Raw genomic sequence first — 15,119 nt, forward strand, 5'->3', positions numbered from 1 at the left:
GGGTGACTGTCCAGTGGAACAGGGAGATGCTTGGAGGGGTCTTGGGTTGTAATGTGCCTATATTTGTGGAGAGACAGCAGGGCCTGCATAGCTCTATGGGGGAGGTGCTTGTGTTGATCAGGGCCGATGGAGTTGGGGAGCTGACCCTCCTGCAGGCATGGACAAGGCTTCCTCACACTAAGGGCAACTGGTAGTGAGGTGCCTACCAGCCCTGCAAACCCCCAGAAAGGGTCTCAGAGGGAAGCGGTGGGGGAAGAGGCTCCAGGAGTGCTGCCAGAGATAGGGGGCCCACATGTAAAGAATAAAAGCTTCCAGAAGGAGGCGCAGACACGCCACGCTGCTGCAGCAGCTTTGTGGTGAGGTGAATTAGCAGAGTTTTGCTCCTCCTGGGCAGCGTGGCCCCAAAGAGGCTACTGCAGTATGTGTCAAACCAACGGAGGGGACTTGCTGATGAACAATCATGACACATCCGGCACATTCCTTAATGTTTAGCCAGCTTCTCTGCCTTTTCCCTAAATGCAGCTTGGAAAGAACCTGAGCCACCTCTGACCTTTTCCCACATTCGCCTCATGCTCATCGGGGGCACTTGTCAGCTCTCATTAAAGGGTTTGGGCCAGATCCTACTGAAGTCAATGGGAAACCTGTTCATTGATTTGACTGGCCTTTGGATCAGGCTTCACTGGGAATTAGATTGAATCCCAAATGCTGAACTGTCTCAACAATTGCCTGTGCCCTGGATGCCTGGTGCTCTCTGGCAGAAAACTCCATTCCATGGATTTTGTTGTCCCCAGATGCCTTGGTCTGTAGTTGGCCCAGACAAAGAGATCATCTATTTCCTTGCACAGGAGCAAAATATTCTGTTCCCATCAATTTCTGCTCATTGCTCCTTAGAGCATCTCTCTGTGGCTTTTTAAAGGGTCTTTAAATTACCCTTCATTTGGGCCAAAAGGAAATGATATTCTCAGGCTTTGATCTCAGCAATTTAGGCCCATGGTCTCCATTAGAAAGAAATTAATATTTCCTTCCAAGGAATGGATTGCTGGGTTGGGTTACAGAAGGACCCTTGCTTGTGGATCCAATTAGTAGTGTGAGACCATATGTACTGCGGGATAGGAGCTGTGCGGGAACATCTCAATGCATAGTCCTAACCTGCAGCTCACTGTTGGCCCAGTTCCAAGAGCCCTGAGTGCTCATTGACATCAGTGGGAGCTGAAAGCCCGCTTAGCCCTTTGCAGGAGGCTGCTCTCTGGGTCTAGTCTCTGCTCTCTTGGCCACATCTCTGTGTTTAGCCACCTGTGTCTAGCTACTTGGAGGTGCTGAGCAGTACTCCGGACAGACGCTGACGGAAGGGATAAGAATTGCTGCTGGGAATGTGAGAGTCAGTGGCAATGTTTCTTCTCATCTTCAAGTGCACGAAAACTTCAGGAACCCCTTCCCATGCATGGGAAAGCCCAAACCTGCTTCTGAAGCCAACACCTGTTTCAGCCTGTTGCTATGGAGTTGCCTTTTGACTATGTTGCATGAGTCATTGCAAGACTCTCAGATACATTCTCCCATCACCATGGTGTAAATCTGGAGCAGCTCCACCGAACTCAGTTACTCTGGATTTACACCAGCCTATCTGAGAACAGAAATGCTCCCCTGACTCCAGCACAGGGGGTGGGAGGAGTTTGAAAGGTCCTTTCCCTCTTACTGCTGCTTCGCCTCCAACCCCTGTTCTTGCTCCCTTCTGTAGCTTGAATGGCTGTGCTGTATTCCAGAGTTATTGGGACAGTAAATCACCTGTCCTTCATTTATCCATAGGCTCACCCATGCAGTCAGGAGCAATGAGTGAAAAATTCTTTCTATAGCGGTTGTACACAGCTTGTCACCTCACTGAGGCAGACTGTCAGTGCAGTCTTTCCAGGGTCTATATTCATTGCAGAATGGGCCAGTGTGACATCTCAGACAATCCTGGATGGATAGTCCCAGAGCCTAGGACAAACTGTAACCAGTAGCTAGAAGACCAACTCCTATGGCCTAGCAGAGATTGTCAGCCAGCTCTGCATTTGGTATTATCACTCAAGAAAGAGATCTTGGCGTCATTGTGGATAGTTCTCTGAAAACATCCACCCAATGCATAGCAGCAGTCAAAAAAGCGGAACAGAATGGGCATCATTAAGAAAAGAATAGATATAAGACAGAAATATCATATTGCCTCTATATAAATCCATGGTATGCCCACATCTTGAATACGGCTTGCCATGTGGTCGCCTCATCTCAAAAAGATATCTTGGAATTGAAAAATGTTCAGAAAAGGGCATAAAAATATGAGGGGTATGGAACGGATTGTATGTGAGGAGGGATTAATCAGACTGGGACTTTTCTGCTTGGAAAAGAAATGACTAAGGTTGGGATATGACAGAGGTCTATAAAATCATGACTGGTGTAGAGAAAGTCAATAAGGCAGTGCTATTTACTCCTTCTCATAACACAAGAACTAGGTCACAAATGAAATGAATAAGGCAGCGGTTTAAAACAAACAAAAGGAAGTATTTTCTTCACACAACACACAACCTGTGGAACTCTTTGCCAGAGGATGTTGTGAAGGTCAAGACTATAAACAGAGTTCAAAAAGAACTAGATAAGTTCATGGAGGATAGGTCCATCAATGGCAATTAGCCAGGATGGGCAGGATGGTGTCCCTAGCCTCTGTTTGCCAGAAGCTGGGAATGAGCAACAGGGGATGATCACTTGATGATACCTGTTCTGTTCTTTCCTTTCTGGGCACCTGGCACTGGCCACTGTCAGAAGACAGGATACTGGGCTAGATGGACCATTGATCTGACCCACATGGCTGTTCTTTTTCTTGTGTTTTGTTATATTTATTTTTATTTCATCTTTTTTCCTGTTGTTGGGGGGAGAAGTCCCATGCCTGACCTCCGTAGGATTATTGCATGTAAATCAAGAGTAATATGCCCTCAACAATATGGTTCTCAGTACGTCCAGGTGGCTGGGGTCTTTTAACAGAGTGGAGCTGCATTTCTGAAACACAAAATAAGTTGACACTATCTTTTGAATCTCCAGCCCTGAGTGATTAACAGTGTTAATGCTTATGCGCTTGCTGAGGGTTTACAATGGAAACAGAGGCCAGGTCTACACTGCGACTTTAAATCGGTTTAATGGCCGATATACCGATTTTAACGCTGTATCCGTTCACACGACGTCGTCATTAATATCGAGTTAAACGGCTCCTTAAATCGATTTCGGACTCTCCCAAACGAGAGGAGTAGCGCTAAATCGATAGTGATAACTCGGATTAGGGTCATGTGGACGGAAATCGACGTTATTGGCCTCCGGCGGCATCCAGAGTGTGCAGCACTGACCGCTCTGGACAGCAATCTGAACTCGGTGCAGCGGGCAGGTAACAGGAAAGCCCGCGAACTTTTGAATTACATTTCCTGCTTGCCCAGCGTGGAGCTTCTGATCAGCACGGCTGGCGATGCAGTTTAAATCGAAAAAGAGCTCCAGCATAGCCGTAGGGGAGATACTAGTCTGATCGCTGTATGGGGAGACAAATCTGTTGTATCCAGCTCCGTTACAGAACATGAAATGCCAAAGCGTTTGAAAAAAAACTCCAGGATACACAGCGCTGTGTGACAAGCGTAATGGGAAGCCAGAGACTTAAATGGACGCTCATGAAGGAGGGAGGGGTACTGAGGACTCAGCTATCCCACAGTCCACAGCAGTCTCTGAAAATTATTTCATTCTTGCTGAGCTCCCATTGTCTGTAGGTTCAAACACAGTGTCTGGCGTGGTTCAGGGAACAGCTCCTCAGTTTATTTCCCCCACCACCACGTGAAAAAAAGGGAAAGATTGCTGTGCTATGGCGTGTTGCTCAATGCACTCCGCCGAAAAAAGGCGCCAAAGGTGTTTCTGCTGCCTTCACAAAGGGAGGGATGAGGCTGTACCCAGCCCACCGGGGCAGTTTTTCTTGCCCCATCAGGCACTGTGCTCTCAACACGGAAGTGGGAACTATGGGATAGCTGAGGAACAGCTACCCACAGTGCACCGCTCCTGAAATCGATGTTAGCTTTTGGACCCATGGAGGCAAACAATCGATTTCGGGATCCCACTGTGGACGCGCTAAACCGATTTTATTAGATCTGTTTTGTAATATCGGTTTAAGCTAATTCGAAATAATCGTGCAGTGTAGACGTACCCAGAGTCACTGTAGCACACTGCAGTTTTAACAGCACCACTTGAGTCACTTGAATCTAGACTGGGAAACATTCTAGGTAACAATTCTCCATGCTACTTGGGACCTGATGAATATTTCCCATCTGTAATATTTCACAACAAATGGAGCTGAATTCCTCTGTGTAAACTTCAATCATAAAGCACTTCCCAGTAAAGGCTGTTTGTAACATGCTGCTGCCAGCAGATTCAGTAAGTACAGTGCAAACTCCTTGACTAAAGGCACAGCTCCCTCTGTGATTACGGGTTCACATCAGGCCGAGTTCTGCTCCCACTGACAGCATGGAGACAGGGCAGAGTTTCACGCCTTCAAAGGATCGCGCTTCCCATGGTGAAAACGGCTTCTGATTGGCGAAGTGTCTTCTGCTTTGCACCTGATATCTGGAATGGTTAGTGATGAGTAAATCAGGGCAGGGGTGGAAACTGACAAAGCAGTAGGGGAAACTGACAAAGCAGTGGGTCAGAGCAACCTCGGGGTGATTCAGAGAATGGAACCTCCCTGGGCCAAGGATTGCTTGTCTGAGAAGAGATGTATGTGCTTTTCAAGTGAGCCGTATGTGGAGATGGGGCTTTCAGCTCTCTGACCCATGGGATACCATTGGAATACTTCCTAAAGGTTCTTTGATGCACCTTTTGTCTTTGCTTTCATGTCTGTTCATTCAGGAGATGCATCCAAGGGACTTCTGCAGTTGCCTCAAATGGAGGAAATAGTCTCTTCAAATAAAGACTTCCCCCAATCTCAGAAGGCAGGAGGATCATGCCTGCTCAACACTAGGAAATTATTCCCAACTGACATTAGAAGTATGTCAGAACTTATTTGGAACTAGGGAGGAAACACAGCCTGTGGTATAAATAGCCAGAAAACTCTCATGTTCCTTGCACTGCCCCTTTGCATTTGTCAGTGTAACATACTTAACGCAGTGTCTGATTGGGCCACTTGGAGGATAGCAGCCTACTACTGATGCCAGGAAACGGAGTTACTCCTTTCGTTCAAGCATTAGAGATCTGTGCTTTGGTAGTGAAAGTGTCAGATTTAAATTCTGCTGTTTGCCTCTGTGGAGGGAACTAATCTCTAATTAGATCAAATTAACCAGAATCTGTTTTTCCTTTACATTTCAGCCCTGAGAACTGAAGGAAACTTTGCTTCTTCCAGTCAAGTTGCATAAAAGTTGGTTGCTCCTGTTTGTCCAAAGAATCAGTCCCAGGAAAGTGAATGTAAACCAAAGCCAGCAAAGCAGAGTGACCAATAATACACCTCCCATCTCCCATTCGGTGCATTTCAACAACAGCAACAACACAGCAGCATTTCTGAAGCTGAAAGTCCATGGGAATAAGGTGAGAGGAGAAGTAGGGGTGGAAGCAGAGGGAAAGTGCAATGTTACTGTTGTGAAAATGTGGAGATGTTTAAAATGCTATTCGATCCCCTCTCCTCGACCTGGGCCTCTCTTGTAACATCTCTGGGCTGATGCTGATACACGTTCCCAGAGATGGATGCCGTGCAGCGAGACCATCTGCCACCAAAGGGCCTCATGGAACGTTCACAAGCCCAGCAGGGGGAGAGTTGGGGACCTTTGCCATAAATTCCCTTCTCAAATGTGAGCCTCCACGGGCATGCCTACACTGCACCTGGGAGCGAGTCCCATGCTAGTGGGGCTCGAGCTAGCATGCTGAAAAGAGCAGTGTGGACAGTGTGGCTCGGGCGGCAGCTCAGGCTTTCAAGCTCACTTGACTCCCTAGGTCTGAGCTCCGGTGGCTAGAGCAAGTCCCTGCTGGAGCCACAATATCCACGCAGCTATTTTTAGCCCCACTAGCATGCCTCTGCCTACCCAGGCCGGGAGCTCACCTCCAGCTGCAGTGTAGACACATCCCAAGAGATGCCGGGAGTGAACAGGGAGTGGGAAAGGGCTGGGACTGGACAAACTATTCTGGAGTCTGGTGCAGTTTTGCTGAAAGTTTTCTCACTCTTCTCCTCCTCCAACATTTTTCCATGGAGGGAGGATTTCAGACTCTGGGGGTGCATCCTTAGCCTGCTCAAAGGGCCCAATCCAAAACCCATTGGAGGCAATGCAAACATTCCTGTCAGTTTCAACGGGCTTCAGATCTGGCCCCAAATTCATTCCCGGCATCATTCATCTAACTCCGAGAGGGTTTCTGCTGTACAGGCAGAGCCTTCGCCGTCCATGCAGAGAGCAGTGGCTCCAGGCTGAGGGCACCAGCTTAGTCAGTGTGTGAATAACAGGGCACTTGAATTCTCAACCCCCAGCCCAGCACAGCTTCATTTTTAGCTCAGATAAGAAAAAGATTTCTTCTTTAGCTTCCACGGGATTTTTTTCCCCATTAAATCAGAGAAACCAAAGCAGGTAAAATACACATATGTATCTAGTCCCTGCAGCAGCTCTCAGCACCAGGTGAAGAAGTCAGATAAGGGAACTGTCTGATGTGCTTTCGTAAGTGCTCCTCTGGGTTTTTGCGTAGTCCCTAAGTCAGCTGATGGGAGCGATAGCCACTCGCTGGATGCAGTATCATCCCAAGAGAAATTCAGCAGCGGAGTGGGAATCTCTGAAAAGAAAGATGCCAGGAAAGAATGAGGATGCTTGTCTGCTAACCCTCATTCTGTACTGCCTGAGGAGACACATGAGTTGGGCACTGCTCCTGGGAAATCCAGGGCCAATTCCGAGCTCTGGTCTCTCTCTCTCTGGACTGGTAGAGCCTGCAGAAGGCAGTATGCTCAATCCCTGGGGCAAAGGAGTTCTGTGCCAGGGTCTGTCTCCACTGCAGAGTTAACCCAGGTTCTTATGCAGGTTTTAACCTTAGCTTCCTACCATCCACACAGAGGAATCTATGACCTGGGTCTGAAGGTGCTTTAAGCCCAGGCTAGTTGACCTGGCTGGGAGATGGGTTAGATCCCAACACTCACTTTAACTCAAGCTAGAACGTACTCACTTTCCAGGGAAAGCACAGGTAAAATCTCTTAAATGCTGATAGTCCTCCATTGCCTTCCCATAATTTCCTCCGAAGAACAAACACATTCTCTTGCAATTGAGAGGGAAAGGATCCTAAAGCATCTCAGCACAAAGAACGAGGGGATATGCCCGCAGACCCATAGGCAAGTGCAGAAACAGTGAGGAGACACACACACGGGTATGGCTAACCTAGGTGCTCAGACCTGGGTGCCAATTACCTGGGTCAACTGTACAGTGTAGACAGACCCTAAGCAGCAACCATCCTGGCTGTTGGTTCCACATTAACAGGCTTTGAATTTCTGCCCAGGTTTCAAACATCAAGACAGTGACAGTCATGGAGAGCCTCAAGGGAATGGGTGAAAGCTCTGAATCCCCAGTAAGGATCTGGAGATCTCCACACATTCTCGGCACACAGGACTGATAAGTGATGTAGCGTGCACACAGCACGCCTCCCGCACTCACCCTAGGGAACTGGTCTGGTGGCAAAAGGTGCAAGATGCTCAGCTGTTCCATGAGCTTGGCATTTCACTCTCCTGGATCCTATGCTTAAAGAATCAATCTTATTTTTCACCCCTCCTCTCGCGCTCTGGGTACCAGGCAGCCGAACCCTGACTGAACATCACCGATTCTTCAAATTCAATAGCCAAACAGATAGTATCCGCATGGCATTATCATTGCTGGCAGAAGCACTGTGTGCTGAGCTCTCAGGGCACAATCCTAATACTGGTGGAGCTCACTAGTTTTTGGATTTTGGATTTCTTCACCAAAAAAATCCTTGGATGAGCTGTGCTGAGTTCTGCACCTCTGGGTTTGAGTGCCCCTGGGCTGGTTTAGAGGGTTTCAGGGGAATCCATTCATAACTGGGTGGCTTTGCTCTGTGATTTCCTTGGGCTTATTCATGCAAATGCTACTCAAATCAAAGCTGAAAGAAACCAAGCTTTGAGCAGAGAACCCTGTGAACTGTAACTGCTGAATTTCCCCTCCTGCGAACATCGACCACATGCTCTCCCAGCTGACTGTCCCTTCTATTTTCTCCCTCCTACTAAGCTAATTGCCTTGGGAATTCTGGATCAGGAGACTGAATGCTATTCTGTCCCAGAGAGAATGAATCCTGCATTGTTTGATTCTGATTCCTTTGCTTTTTGTTTAGATCTTCCGTTTTCTGGGCTCTTCCTGACCCACTGGAGCATCTGAGCTCTTAGCATGTGTGTCTTCCTGAGCAGTGACCTCCGGGCTTATGTGGGTTTTGCATTACTAGACTTGTCTGGGCTCACTACCGTCATGTGCAGGAATCCAAACATTGGATCTGCCTCAGAGCCTGAAACAGCAGCTAAGATTTTGCTTTTCAAAAGGCAAACTCATTTTGAGGATGAATAGCAACTGGCATCTTGGCTTGGATGAGATCTGAGGCTTTGAATCGGACAAGCATTGCAGAGGGTTTGTAAGATTAATTAAACTGAAATCCTGTACAGTTCCCTCCTGGGGCTGTCCAGCTGTGACAGGCTGAATGAAAGCACTCAGGACACTACAAGGTGGATTTAAAATGTCTTGTAAACACATGCAGCAAAATTCTTCATCACAAGAGGGAGAAACTTGAAAAACAGGCTGATGAATCCCCAAGCCGTGAGGCTGACTTTCTAAGGGCTTGTTCTTGTGGGGCAGCATGCGTGCAGCTCACCTCCCTGGGTGAAACCCCAAAAGAAGAACTTAGCTGTTTCATCAAAAAGAACTCCAGGAGCGTACAGCAGCACACGGACTGACCCTGGCTCCACACCAATATTTAAACAGGGAGGAGACATCGGTCAAGGTGACAGTGCAGTGGATGGCACCCAGGTAAATGGTCCTGGCATAGTGCAGAGCAGTGTGGGAGAACAGTTAGAGGACTTCCAAGCTAGTACAAAGTATAGATGCTCCCACACTAGCGTTGGTCTGCAGCAATGCAATCCTCAGTTAATTTAATCCACTTTCAAAGTGTATTAGAAACTACATATTAACAGGCCTTTTAATATGCTTAAAGAATTGCATCCTGTGGACGCAGGTCATTTCAATTCACACTCCACCACAAAACAAATGTTCAATAATAATAACAATAAGGGCCGACCAACTGGCATCCTTTCATCTGCAACAGACACTGGGAATTGCAGCCTATGATGTAGATGGTTTGCAATGTCTCATGTGACTGAATAGTCCAATCTGAAATTGGTGTGATCTTTGGCAGTTGTTATAAATGTATGTATCTTGGTTGGGCGCAGCTTGCTTCCAACGGGCTCTTTTCTCTTTAAATTATACGAGCCAGCTTCTGTCATGGACTTTGGTGCCCTGATGGAGACGATGGTGCCACTTGTTATGATCACTTGCCAAGATTTCTGGTTGGGCCATCTGGGTAGGTTTGAAGACAGATGCATGTCCAAGGACAGGCTATATGGGGAGGTATCAGAGGGAACAAGAATAACAGGACATCCCAAGCTTTGCTATAAAAACACATGCAAGCAAAATATGAAGGAATGTGGAATTGATCCTGACCGATGGGAAATCTTGGAAGGGTTGATCAAACACCCAGGAAACATACTCTGCAAAAACTACGGGAACACAACACAATGTGGAACTGAAAACAAGGTTGATGTCCAGTCTCTGAAGTTCTGTGCAGAGATTAGATTTTGGCATCTCTACTGTCTGGCTTGAAGGAGTGACATATTAGGATAGGAGTTCTTCAGAATTATCCACTGCCCACTCCCTCCCTTAAAGAAAGAGACATTGCCTGGTAGATTCCCCCATTTCCAAACCACAGGTCCCAGCCATTCCAATCCCAGCCCCAGCTACTGTTTTGGTGAAGTGCGTCCTCTGGCTCAGCAGCCCACTTGCTTGCCCTGGAACCCTTTCTCCTTTGCAGCAATGCATTGCCAATCTCCAGCCTCTACATTGTCCGCCACTAGCTCACACAGGGAGAAGGTGACATGCCCACATCAGGCTGTAAGATTTGCAGGGCAGGGAATGAGTCCAACCATCTGTTCTGCAAGGCTCATTGTGGGGGCCGACTGTAAATAGCAAATACCGTGAATTGCCTTCTTCCATGGTAAATGGAGGGCTCAAGACCATGAGGATTTGCTGGATCAGGGGAAGAGCAGATTTTGGAGCAGACGCTGGTTCAAATGTGGTCCAGTTTGGAAATGCCCAGAAGCTTGTGTGAAACGAGCTGGGAGACCAGCGTATCAGAGGCAGGAGCACGCATGCCAAAGAACATGGTCATGTCTGCCAATAAATAACCCCTTTGTGATTGGACTCAGCAGACTCGGTTGATTAATGGGCAGAAGTATTTGTTCCTGTTTCATTTGCAAATATGGTGCAAAATTAACTAAGTACCTTATTTGACAAAGCATGGGCCAGAACCCTAGAGGGTGTAAATGGACATAAATTGATTGGCTTTGATGAAGCTGTGCAGCTTTCCATATTTCACCTGCCCTGCTTGTGACTTTCAAAAGCGAGAGATTGTTTTATTCCCAAGAGAATAAGTTAGAAATATGATTGTATTGTACAGAATCCAGGAAGCAGTTTCCTAAACGAAAATGACTAAGAAAACGTTGTATCCTTCATAACTGCAGCTGTCGTTCAGTATTGATCTAATATGCGAAGGAATATTTCAGCATCGGGATTGATGTCTGCAGTCTCCTGCTGTTTGTTTCTGTCCTGCATTTTTATTTTGTAATAGCTACATAAAAAAATGGAGTGGAGCTGGTCAAAAACAGGTAAATGCCATGACAGCCCCCTCCTCCCCCTTCTTTTTTTCATCAGAATTATTAATTTACAAAACCAGCTCTGTCTGTGTCACTAGCGTGTTATTGAAGGTAAACAGCATTGTAGAAGTACACTTTATTTTCCTACATAAGTACAAAGAGAGAGCTCAGCAGCTACAAAAGATAATGGAACAGAACAGGATTGAGGCAATTTAGGCTGTGAGTAGGCTTGGCAGAATTCCTTTCTTTTATGTTTATAATTGTGGTGGATAAGCTCAATGTTTATTTTGTTCTCTGGTTTTCTCGATTAAAATTTTCACAATTGTGGGAAATTTCGGGGGGGAGAGGTCGGACAATAGGGGCTCAAACACTAGTTATTTCATGACAGTAAATACTGACATTCAAAAAGTTAAAGATTTGTCGGGGTTAAAACATAAATTGTCACCATCCCAGGTCAAAATGTACAAAGTAACTATCCTTAAATTAAACCCTAACAAGTTCTCAATCAGCATTTTTCTTACTTTGCCTAACTGTAAATTCTGATTATTATCAACGGAAATAGTTTTCATTGGGTTGTGTGTGTACAGTGAAATCAACATTTATTGACAAAAATCTAATCCTTGCGAGCCTAGTTATGACTTACATTCATTATTCGTCCCATCTTTCTAAAATTATAGCAATGATTTGTGTTTGTTAGTTTTCCAGTAAATTGTTCCATTTCTCTTCATTCTTGTATTCTGGGCAGCAGCATTTCTGTAGAGGTGTTTGTTTTTTGCACCAAAATGGAGCAACATGTCTATTGGCCGCAGTCACAAAACTTTGATCGTCAGCAAATCCAGGCCTTTCCCTAGCCACAAAGCCATGGGAATTTGGGGCTATATGACTGAATTAATTTTTGCCTCAATTTTCTACCCGCAGACCACTGGGGACTGTTCCATTTGGGACAGCCCCAGAAAACAAGACGGTGATTCCCCAATCGATTTCTGAGTAGACTGGAAAAGGAGATGGTGAATCCAGCAAAAAAGCGGCTGACTCAGCACCTACCAGCTGCAGTCCTGTACATCTGAGATCCCCACTCACGGCTCCCTGGTCCTTCAGCACCATCTGCTGTCTGGGAATGGGAGTCAGAGAAAATGAGACACCTGTACTGTTGTTAACCCAGCACAGAGCCTGAGGCAGCCAAGTGTCTGCCTGGAGATGGGGCTGGCCATAAAGCAGAGCGGAAAGGACAATTTGAAGGGAAGGGACTCAGTGATGCTACAAGGGAAAACATCTGGCAGCAAGGTGAAGGAGAAACTCTGGCTGTGAGGGATGGCAGGGAGAAGTGGAATGAGCAGATAGGGGGAGGGAGACAGGAGATGAGAGAAGTGAGGCAGAGACGGCATGGATGTGCAGGAAGATCGGTGAGGCTGTGTGGGGTGAATCCCGAGAGAGCCATTGAAATCAAGGGCTCATAGGTTTAGATGCATGTGGAAAGGGAGAGGAACTTCCCCAGTAATTTGCTACCAGGCTGGGCAATATGGACACAGCAGGGACGTGCCACTGACATCCCCACAATGTTTGTGTAACTCACTGTTGTGGGTGTGTCACGGGTCTCCCTCTGCCCTATCCGCAATGGACAGGAGTCTGCTACAAGTGCAAGCTTGGGGGCTTGGTCCTTAACACACTCTGGAGCACAGCCCAGTGATGGGAAGCCCCACCACTAACTGAATGCAGCACACTGGGCCGGCCCCAGCTCCTCAACCAGCCTCCCATGCTCACAGCACAGAGTGAAATAAAAGCACCTGATCTTGGTCCCCATCCCCCTCTTGGGCGATCCTCTCTCCTCCTACCGTCCCAGTGGGCCTGCACTTCTGTGGGTAGGTCTAGCTGAAGAGTGAGGGGGTGGGAGGGTGGAGACATTTGACTGTAGCCCTGCACAGGTCTGGGGGTAGGTGGTATGTTGCCAAAACGCTGTCGAGCGAGGCAATCAGTCCAGCAGAGCAAACTCATCTCTTGTGAGCAGGGCAAAGCTCCAGCTTTGGAAACTGGAAGCAAACGTGGCTTTCAGTCGGCAAACCCCAAAGCCTGTGACTGCCTGGTGTGGACAGACAAGTTGCCCAGCCCCATGGTGTTGCCTGTACCTGAGGAAGTCTTCGTTCAACTGCCATCTCTTACACTAAGGGCACCGAGGGCTGCCCATTCTCACTGGCCTTGCACAAGGCAGGAGTGTGAATGCAACATTCCCCCAACAGCGTGTCACTCCCAGGAGCCCCAGAGGGCTGCATCCTCAGCCTGCTGTCTCCCGGGCTTTTGATCTACCCACTGCTTTATTCAGCACTTTCATGGAGCAAAGGAGAAAAGATGTAAGGGAGGAAATCCCATCATGTGAGGAGAGAACCTGTCTGGAAAGAGAGAGCTCTCGGTGGCGTGGATCCACAGCTCAAAGAGAGGCGATCAAGCCAGGATCATGTGCAAAAATGCCTTTCTGTTATAGGAGACCTGCAGCAGTGTGTGAGGGATTGGCTGGTCATTTCCTGTGGTGCATTTAGCCATTTTAACTGATCTGTCGTCATTTTCTGTGTGCTGTCCCTGCAAACCTCCAAGGACTCTGCTGTGTTCAGACACAGGCAGCTGCTTTGTGTTCAGCTGAGGGCAGACTGCAAGAGAGGAGACACACACTTGCTCTTGCTTTGATATTCCTTTTGCTCTTCCTCATTGCACAGCTCTCAATCTAATCTATAAATGGGTTGCAACTGGAAGCCTCTCTGAACTGGCTGGGATCATCCTGATAATCACAACCATGTCGGCACTGGTCCTGCAATCGGTGTAGCAATGTGCAGCTTCTCCCGCGGGGGCAGTGGCGTATTGTCACCTAGGCCAACAAATTTGCTCGCGCCCCCTCCCCAACTCTGCCCCTTCCCCAAATCCCCAGCCCGCTTCCTCCCTCAGGAGCTGGGAGGGAGGGAGAAGCAAGGAGGTGGAGCAGAGGTGAGCTGGGGCTCGTGGGCACGGGGAGTAACCCAGGGGGGGCCAGGAACCGCTCTCTGCCCCAGCTCACCTCCGCTCGACTGCTGCCATCCCCCGAGCACGCCACAACTCCCCTTCTCCCCCCACTCCCCGTCCCGCCAGGCTTACCGCGGGGGGAGCAGAGGTGAGCTGGTGGGGAGGGGCAATTTTTTGAGGGCCTAGGGGTGCCAAATTTGTTAATCCTCAACTGCGCGGGGGTGCCAAGAACCCACTGTCGGGTGCCAGTATCAACATCTGCTGCTGTGGAATGCTTGCGACTCAAAGCACTTGCTGTTTAGTGCACACGCTTGTTGATTTGTTGCACCAAATCTCAGCCAGAACACGCAGGCCAGGGTGAGTGTCAAAAATACCAAGCGCTTTTCTTGGGTGAGTACCATTACAAATTCACTATGGTTGTAAGCAACAAGACGTCAGCTGCGTCTTTCTGGTTGGAGAGGGAGCATGGGTCTATTCCTATTGGCAGGAAAAGAGCTCTCCTGCTGCACCAGGAAAGAGGCACAATTGGTTGGCATTTGCTTCACTTGCGCTTAGTCTTTGAGATAGAAGGACCAATTGAGACCCAGCCCCGCATCACTGCAGGGGGCGCGTCTGTGGTCTCAGCACTAAGGGGAACTGCTGAAAACGGAGGTCAGGCCCGGTGCAATGCCCAAGCAGGTAACGGCTGGGCACCGACATCAAGGTAGCCGCCTGCAACACTTTCTTCCCATCTCAGAGAGACTGGGAATGACAGGGAGATTTCAAAGGGGGAAAATCTAGATACAAATTATCTTCAGGCTCAGAGAAGGGCTACCCAGTGAGAGGCTGTGTCACTGCCTGCCTGCAAGGCCCTGCTGCTGGAGCTCCCTGTCTGGGTGCTCCCCACCAGAACACAAGCACACACTATCTGTGTGTTAAGCTACCCTGGTTCAGCAGCACTGCCTCCAGCCCACCTACTTGCTACCCCAGCCATGCTCTGGTCTCTGGAGGCTTGGTTACAACCAGCCAAGTGACCCCAGTCCCGAATTTCCCCACCTATGGCCAGCCCTCTCCTGGAACATTCAGAGGTGTCATAAGGGCCTTGAAAGAGACAAATGCCTAGGGGCTTGTTGCTTTAACTGGAGTGAATAATCACTTCAAAAGCAGCACTGCACCGGGCTCATTTAGAATAGAAGTAACACAAGTGTATTTAACAGGAAGCAGA

Source organism: Chelonoidis abingdonii, chromosome 18 (assembly GCF_003597395.2).
Source record: "Chelonoidis abingdonii isolate Lonesome George chromosome 18, CheloAbing_2.0, whole genome shotgun sequence".
NCBI lineage: Eukaryota > Metazoa > Chordata > Testudines > Testudinidae > Chelonoidis > Chelonoidis abingdonii.